Raw genomic sequence first — 10,000 nt, forward strand, 5'->3', positions numbered from 1 at the left:
ACCTGAGGATGGTGTCTGTCAAGAACATTGAAAGCCTAACGAACTGAAGAGGTCACAACGATCATTCGGTTGTATCACATTCCACATCAGAACGCTCAAGCATAAGTACACAAAGAACATGGCGCACGCACGCACACGCACATACACACACGTGGATATATCGCGACCTGGCAGGAATCCGTTGCACCTCTGCAAGGCGCCTGTGTAGATAACAACCAACGTCGCACACATTGACACACACGGACACACACAAACAGGCCCAATCGGTTCAGAGTCACTCAGCTCCAGCGAGGTGGAAACGAGCAGCTGTGCATGTCCCCGTGCACATGGAAGGTTGTCGAACCGCACCTTCAAACCAGTTAAATCATACACGCAAATCTTCCCTCTCATTCAAAGCTCACGTGTTGAAGTAGTACCAGGTAATCGAGGTTGAAGTGCAGTATGAAACAGCGAAGCGAAGCAACGAGAAAGAAACACGTGCTCGCCATCTTGAAGCAATGTTTCAAATGCGATAAGGAACTGTCGTTCTGTGACGTCACACAGTCGTGCAGTCACGCCCATTGGTGACCTCACAATGAAGGGTTCTGTTGGCTGTCGGTTCTTATAGTCGCATTGAAATGGAATTTCATTTCGACGAAGTTTCGTTCGCTCGTCGATGATGAGCGGTCGTCATTTCTTTGCATATATTTGCCATCACAATTACTGTGTTATCCCGTCATTTTTTAAATATTCTCAGCATGGTGACCAGGCATTTCCGAGCCGGTCTAACCCTCTGGCCGATGTAACGAATGTCTTCAGGACCGTCTATATATTAGGTACGCATTTCTGCTAAATTGCACCAATCATGAGGTTGGGCAGGCCTGGGAGGATTGTTGGTTCGTTAATATTGCCAAATGATGTTACTCTTATTATTGGTGTGAATGTTATGAGTATTAAATGTTATATACTTTGTTACAATGTTATCGTTGTGTCTCTTGTTCATTTGGAAAGCCATGCCGTGGAAGGACCGATTCAGCTTGTCTCTACACACCTGAGGATGGTGTCTGTCAAAAACATTGAAAGCCAAACGAACTGAGGAGGTCACAACGATCATTCGGTTGTATCACATTCGACATCAGAACGCTCATGCATAAGTACACAAAGAACATGGCGCACGCACTCGCACACACACACACACACACACACACACACACACACACACACACACACACACACACACACACACACACACACACGTGGATATCGCGACCTGGCAGGAATCCGTTGCACCTCTGCAAGCCGCATGTAGAGATAACAACCAACGTCGCAAACATTGACACACACGGACACACACAAACAGGCCCTTTCGGTTCAGAGTAACTCAGCTCCAGCGAGGTGGGAACGAGCAGCTGTGCATGTCCCCGTGCACATGGAAGGTTGTCGAACCGCCCCTTCAAACCAGGTAAAACGTACACGCAAATCTTCCCACTCGTTCAAAGCTCACGTGTTGAAGTAGTACCAGGTAACCGACGTTGAAGTGCAGTATGAAACAGCGAAGCGAAGCAACGAGAAAGAAACACGTGCTCGGCATCTTGAAGCAATGTTTCAAATGCGATAAGGAACTGTGGTTCTGTGACGTCACACAGTCGTGCAGTCACGCCCATCGGTGACCTCACAATGAAGGGTTCTGTTGGCTGTCGGTTGTGAAAGTCGCATTGAAATGGAATTTCATTTCGACGAAGTTTCGTTCACTCGTCGATGATGAGCGGTCGTCATTTCTTTGCGGATATTTGCCATCACAATTACTGTGTTATCCCGTCATTTTAAAAATATTCTCAGCATGGTGACCAGGCATTTCCGAGCAGGTCTAACCCTCTGGCCGATGTAACGAATGTCTTCAGGACCGTCTATATATTATGTACGCATTTCTGCTAAATTGGACCAATCATGAGGTTGGGCAGGCCTGGAAGGATTGTTGGTTCGTTATTATTGACAAATGATGTTACTCTTATTATTTGTGTTTATGTTATTAGTATTAATTGTTATATACTTTGTTACAATGTTATCGTTGTGTCTCTTGTTCATTTGGAAAGCCATGCCATGGAAGGACCTATTCAGCTTCTCTCTACACACCTGAGGATGGTGTCTGTCAAGAACATTGAAAGCCTAACGAACTGAGGAGGTCACAACGATCATTCGGTTGTATCACATTCCACATCAGAACGCTCAAGCATAAGTACACAAAGAACATGGCGCACGCACGCACACGCACATACACACACGTGGATATATCGCGACCTGGCAGGAATCCTTTGCACCTCTGCAAGCCGCCGGTGTAGATAACAACCAACGTCGCAAACATTGACACACACGGACACACACAAACAGGCCCATTCGGTTCAGAGTAACTCAGCTCCAGCGAGGTGGAAACGAGCAGCTGTGTATGTCCCCGTGCACATGGAAGGTTGTTGAACCGCACCTTCAAACCAGTTAAAACGTACACGCAAATCTTCCCACTCGTTCAAAGCTCACGTGTTGAAGTAGTACCAGGTAACCGAGGTTGAAGTGCAGTATGAAACAGCGAAGCGAAGCAACGAGAAAGAAACACGTGCTCGCCATCTTGAAGCAATGTTTCAAATGCGATAAGGAACTGTCGTTCTGTGACGTCACACAGTCGTGCAGTCACGCCCATTGGTGACCTCACAATGAAGGGTTCTGTTGGCTGTCGGTTCTTATAGTCGCATTGAAATGGAATTTCATTTCGACGAAGTTTCGTTCGCTCGTCGATGATGAGCGGTCGTCATTTCTTTGCGGATATTTGCCATCACAATTACTGTGTTATCCCGTCATTTTAAAAATATTCTCAGCATGGTGACCAGGCATTTCCGAGCAGGTCTAACCCTCTGGCCGATGTAACGAATGTCTTCAGGACCGTCTATATATTATGTACGCATTTCTGCTAAATTGGACCAATCATGAGGTTGGGCAGGCCTGGAAGGATTGTTCGTTATTATTGACAAATGATGTTACTCTTATTATTGGTGTTTATGTTATTAGTATTAATTGTTATATACTTTGTTACAATGTTATCGTTGTGTCTCTTGTTCATTTGGAAAGCCATGCCATGGAAGGACCTATTCAGCTTCTCTCTACACACCTGAGGATGGTGTCTGTCAAGAACATTGAAAGCCTAACGAACTGAGGAGGTCACAACGATCATTCGGTTGTATCACATTCCACATCAGAACGCTCAAGCAAAAGTACACAAAGAACATGGCACACGCACACACACACACACACACACACACACACACACACACACACACACACACACACACACACACACGTGGATATATCGCGACCTGGCAGGAATCCGTTGCACCTCTGGAAGCCGCATGTGTAGATAACAACCAACGTCGCAAACATTGACACACACGGACACACACAAACAGGCCCATTCGGTTCAGAGTAACTCAGCTCCAGCGAGGTGGAAACGAGCAGCTGTGCATGTCCCCGTGCACATGGAAGGTTGTCGAACCGCACCTTCAAACCATTTAAAACGTACACGCAAATCTTCCCACTCGTTCAAAGCTCACGTGTTGAAGTAGTACCAGGTAACCGAGGTTGAAGTGCAATATGAAACAGCGAAGCGAAGCAACGAGAAAGAAACACGTGCTCGCCATCTTGAAGCAATGTTTCAAATGCGATAAGGAACTGTCGTTCTGTGACGTCACACAGTCGTGCAGTCACGCCCATTGGTGATCTCACAATGAAGGGTTCTGTTGGCTGTCGGTTCTTATAGTCGCATTGAAATGGAATTTCATTTCGACGAAGTTTCGTTCGCTCGTCGATGATGAGCGGTCGTCATTTCTTTGCGTATATTTGCCATCACAATTACTGTGTTATCCCGTCATTTTAAAAATATTCTCAGCATGGTGACCAGGCATTTCCGAGCCGGTCTAACCCTCTGGCCGATGTAACGAATGTCTTCAGGACCGTCTATATATTAGGTACGCATTTCTGCTAAATTGCACCAATCATGAGGTTGGGCAGGCCTGGGAGGATTGTTGGTTCGTTATTATTGCCAAATGATGTTACTCTTATTATTGGTGTGAATGTTATGAGTATTAAATGTTATATACTTTGTTACAATGTTATCGTTGTGTCTCTTGTTCATTTGGAAAGCCATGCCGTGGAAGGACCGATTCAGCTTCTCTCTACACACCTGAGGATGGTGTCTGTCAAAAACATTGAAAGCCAAACGAATTGAGGAGGTCACAACGATCATTCGGTTGTATCACATTCGACATCAGAACGCTCATGCATAAGTACACAAAGAACATGGCGCACGCACGCGCACACACACACACACACACACACACACACACACACACAAACACACACACACACACACACACACACACACACACACACGTGGATATCGCGACCTGGCAGGAATCCGTTGCACCTCTGCAAGCCGCATGTAGAGATAACAACCAACGTCGCAAACATTGACACACACGGACACACACAAACAGGCCCTTTCGGTTCAGAGTAACTCAGCTCCAGCGAGGTGGGAACGAGCAGCTGTGCATGTCCCCGTGCACATGGAAGGTTGTCGAACCGCCCCTTCAAACCAGGTAAAACGTACACGCAAATCTTCCCACTCGTTCAAAGCTCACGCGTTGAAGTAGTACCAGGTAACCGAGGTTGAAGTGCAGTATGAAACAGCGAAGCGAAGCAACGAGAAAGAAACACGTGCTCGCCATCTTGAAGCAATGTTTCAAATGCGATAAGGAACTGTCGTTCTGTGACGTCACACAGTCGTGCAGTCACGCCCATTGGTGACCTCACAATGAAGGGTTCTGTTGGCTGTCGGTTGTGAAAGTCGCATTGAAATGGAATTTCATTTCGACGAAGTTTAGTTCGCTCGTCGATGATGAGCGGTCGTCATTTCTTTGCGGATATTTGCCATCACAATTACTGTGTTATCCCGTCATTTTAAAAATATTCTCAGCATGGTGACCAGGCATTTCCGAGCAGGTCTAACCCTCTGGCCGATGTAACGAATGTCTTCAGGACCGTCTATATATTATGTACGCATTTCTGCTAAATTGGACCAATCATGAGGTTGGGCAGGCCTGGAAGGATTGTTGGTTCGTTATTATTGACAAATGATGTTACTCTTATTATTTGTGTTTATGTTATTAGTATTAATTGTTATATACTTTGTTACAATGTTATCGTTATGTCTCTTGTTCATTTGGAAAGCCATGCCATGGAAGGACCTATTCAGCTTCTCTCTAAACACCTGAGGATGGTGTCTGTCAAGAACATTGAAAGCCTAACGAACTGAAGAGGTCACAACGATCATTCGGTTGTATCACATTCCACATCAGAACGCTCAAGCATAAGTACACAAAGAACATGGCGCACGCACGCACACGCACATACACACACGTGGATATATCGCGACCTGGCAGGAATCCGTTGCACCTCTGCAAGGCGCCTGTGTAGATAACAACCAACGTCGCACACATTGACACACACGGACACACACAAACAGGCCCAATCGGTTCAGAGTCACTCAGCTCCAGCGAGGTGGAAACGAGCAGCTGTGCATGTCCCCGTGCACATGGAAGGTTGTCGAACCGCACCTTCAAACCAGTTAAATCATACACGCAAATCTTCCCACTCATTCAAAGCTCACGTGTTGAAGTAGTACCAGGTAATCGAGGTTGAAGTGCAGTCTGAAACAGCGAAGCGAAGCAACGAGAAAGAAACACGTGCTCGCCATCTTGAAGCAATGTTTCAAATGCGATAAGGAACTGTCGTTCTGTGACGTCACACAGTCGTGCAGTCACGCCCATTGGTGACCTCACAATGAAGGGTTCTGTTGGCTGTCGGTTCTTATAGTCGCATTGAAATGGAATTTCATTTCGACGAAGTTTCGTTCGCTCGTCGATGATGAGCGGTCGTCATTTCTTTGCATATATTTGCCATCACAATTACTGTGTTATCCCGTCATTTTTAAATATTCTCAGCATGGTGACCAGGCATTTCCGAGCCGGTCTAACCCTCTGGCCGATGTAACGAATGTCTTCAGGACCGTCTATATATTAGGTACGCATTTCTGCTAAATTGCACCAATCATGAGGTTGGGCAGGCCTGGGAGGATTGTTGGTTCGTTATTATTGCCAAATGATGTTACTCTTATTATTGGTGTGAATGTTATGAGTATTAAATGTTATATACTTTGTTACAATGTTATCGTTGTGTCTCTTGTTCATTTGAAAAGCCATGCCGTGGAAGGACCGATTCAGCTTGTCTCTACACACCTGAGGATGGTGTCTGTCAAAAACATTGAAAGCCAAACGAACTGAGGAGGTCACAACGATCATTCGGTTGTATCACATTCGACATCAGAACGCTCATGCATAAGTACACAAAGAACATGGCGCACGCACGCGCACACACACACACACACACACACACACACACACACACACACACACACACACACACACACACACACACACACACACACACGTGGATATCGCGACCTGGCAGGAATCCGTTGCACCTCTGCAAGCCGCATGTAGAGATAACAACCAACGTCGCAAACATTGACACACACGGACACACACAAACAGGCCCTTTCGGTTCAGAGTAACTCAGCTCCAGCGAGGTGGGAACGAGCAGCTGTGCATGTCCCCGTGCACATGGAAGGTTGTCGAACCGCCCCTTCAAACCAGGTAAAACGTACACGCAAATCTTCCCACTCGTTCAAAGCTCACGTGTTGAAGTAGTACCAGGTAACCGAGGTTGAAGTGCAGTATGAAACAGCGAAGCGAAGCAACGAGAAAGAAACACGTGCTCGCCATCTTGAAGCAATGTTTCAAATGCGATAAGGAACTGTCGTTCTGTGACGTCACACAGTCGTGCAGTCACGCCCATTGGTGACCTCACAATGAAGGGTTCTGTTGGCTGTCGGTTGTGAAAGTCGCATTGAAATGGAATTTCATTTCGACGAAGTTTCGTTCACTCGTCGATGATGAGCGGTCATCATTTCTTTGCGGATATTTGCCATCACAATTACTGTGTTATCCCGTCATTTTTAAAATATTCTCAGCATGGTGACCAGGCATTTCCGAGCAGGTCTAACCCTCTGGCCGATGTAACGAATGTCTTCAGGACCGTCTATATATTATGTACGCATTTCTGCTAAATTGGACCAATCATGAGGTTGGGCAGGCCTGGAAGGATTGTTGGTTCGTTATTATTGACAAATGATGTTACTCTTATTATTGGTGTTTATGTTATTAGTATTCATTGTTATATACTTTGTTACAATGTTATCGTTGTGTCTCTTGTTCATTTGGAAAGCCATGCCATGGAAGGACCTATTCAGCTTCTCTCTACACACCTGAGGATAGTGTCTGTCAAGAACATTGAAAGCCTAACGAACTGAGGAGGTCACAACGATCATTCGGTTGTATCACATTCCACATCAGAACGCTCAAGCATAAGTACACAAAGAACATGGCGCACGCACGCACACGCACATACACACACGTGGATATATCGCGACCTGGCAGGAATCCTTTGCATCTCTGCAAGCCGCCGGTGTAGATAACAACCAACGTCGCAAACATTGACACACACGGACACACACAAACAGGCCCATTCGGTTCAGAGTAACTCAGCTCCAGCGAGGTGGAAACGAGCAGCTGTGTATGTCCCCGTGCACATGGAAGGTTGTCGAACCGCACCTTCAAACCAGTTAAAACGTACACGCAAATCTTCCCACTCGTTCAAAGCTCACGTGTTGAAGTAGTACCAGGTAACCGAGGTTGAAGTGCAGTATGAAACAGCGAAGCGAAGCAACGAGAAAGAAACACGTGCTCGCCATCTTGAAGCAATGTTTCAAATGCGATAAGGAACTGTCGTTCTGTGACGTCACACAGTCGTGCAGTCACGCCCATTGGTGACCTCACAATGAAGGGTTCTGTTGGCTGTCGGTTCTTATAGTCGCATTGAAATGGAATTTCATTTCGACGAAGTTTCGTTCGCTCGTCGATGATGAGCGGTCGTCATTTCTTTGCGTATATTTGCCATCACAATTACTGTGTTATCCCGTCATTTTTAAAATATTCTCAGCATGGTGACCAGCCATTTCCGAGCTGGTCTAACCCTCTGGCCGATGTAACGAATGTCTTCAGGACCGTCTATATATTAGGTACGCATTTCTGCTAAATTGCACCAATCATGAGGTTGGGGAGGCCTGGGAGGATTGTTGGTTCGTTATTATTGCCAAATGATGTTACTCTTATTATTGGTGTGAATGTTATGAGTATTAAATGTTATATACTTTGTTACAATGTTATCGTTGTGTCTCTTGTTCATTTGGAAAGCCATGCCATGGAAGGACCTATTCAGCTTGTCTCTACACACCTGAGGATGGTGTCTGTCAAAAACATTGAAAGCCAAACGAACTGAGGAGGTCACAACGATCATTCGGTTGTATCACATTCCACATCAGAACGCTCAAGCAAAAGTACACAAAGAACATGGCGCACGCACACACACACACACACACACACACACACACACACACACACACACACACACACACACACACACACAAACACACACACACACACACACACACACGTGGATATATCGCGACCTGGCAGGAATCCGTTGCACCTCTGCAAGGCGCCTGTGTAGATAACAACCAACGTCGCACACATTGACACACACGGACACACACAAACAGGCCCAATCGGTTCAGAGTCACTCAGCTCCAGCGAGGTGGAAACGAGCAGCTGTGCATGTCCCCGTGCACATGGAAGGTTGTCGAACCGCACCTTCAAACCAGTTAAATCGTACACGCAAATCTTCCCACTCATTCAAAGCTCACGTGTTGAAGTAGTACCAGGTAATCGAGGTTGAAGTGCAGTATGAAACAGCGAAGCGAAGCAACGAGAAAGAAACACGTGCTCGCCATCTTGAAGCAATGTTTCAAATGCGATAAGGAACTGTCGTTCTGTGACGTCACACAGTCGTGCAGTCACGCCCATTGGTGACCTCACAATGAAGGGTTCTGTTGGCTGTCGGTTCTTATAGTCGCATTGAAATGGAATTTCATTTCGACGAAGTTTCGTTCGCTCGTCGATGATGAGCGGTCGTCATTTCTTTGCGTATATTTGCCATCACAATTACTGTGTTATCCCGTCATTTTAAAAATATTCTCAGCATGGTGACCAGCCATTTCCGAGCTGGTCTAACCCTCTGGCCGATGTAACGAATGTCTTCAGGACCGTCTATATATTAGGTACGCATTTCTGCTAAATTGCACCAATCATGAGGTTGGGCAGGCCTGGGAGGATTGTTGGTTCGTTATTATTGCCAAATGATGTTACTCTTATTATTGGTGTGAATGTTATGAGTATTAAATGTTATATACTTTGTTACAATGTTATCGTTGTGTCTCTTGTTCATTTGGAAAGCCATGCCGTGGAAGGACCGATTCAGCTTGTCTCTACACACCTGAGGATGGTGTCTGTCAAAAACATTGAAAGCCAAACGAACTGAGGAGGTCACAACGATCATTCGGTTGTATCACATTCGACATCAGAACGCTCATGCATAAGTACACAAAGAACATGGCGCACGCACGCGCACACACACACACACACACACACACACACACACACACACACACACACACACACACACACACACACACACACACACACACACACACACGTGGATATCGCGACCTGGCAGGAATCCGTTGCACCTCTGCAAGCCGCATGTAGAGATAACAACCAACGTCGCAAACATTGACACACACGGACACACACAAACAGGCCCTTTCGGTTCAGAGTAACTCAGCTCCAGCGAGGTGGGAACGAGCAGCTGTGCATGTCCCCGTGCACATGGAAGGTTGTCGAACCGCCCCTTCAAACCAGGTAAAACGTACACGCAAATCTTCCCACTCGTTCAAAGCTCACGT

The sequence above is a fragment of the Myxine glutinosa genome, chromosome 1 (assembly GCF_964187855.1).
Source record: "Myxine glutinosa chromosome 1, kmMyxGlut1.1, whole genome shotgun sequence".
NCBI classification, from domain to species: Eukaryota; Metazoa; Chordata; class Myxini; order Myxiniformes; family Myxinidae; genus Myxine; species Myxine glutinosa.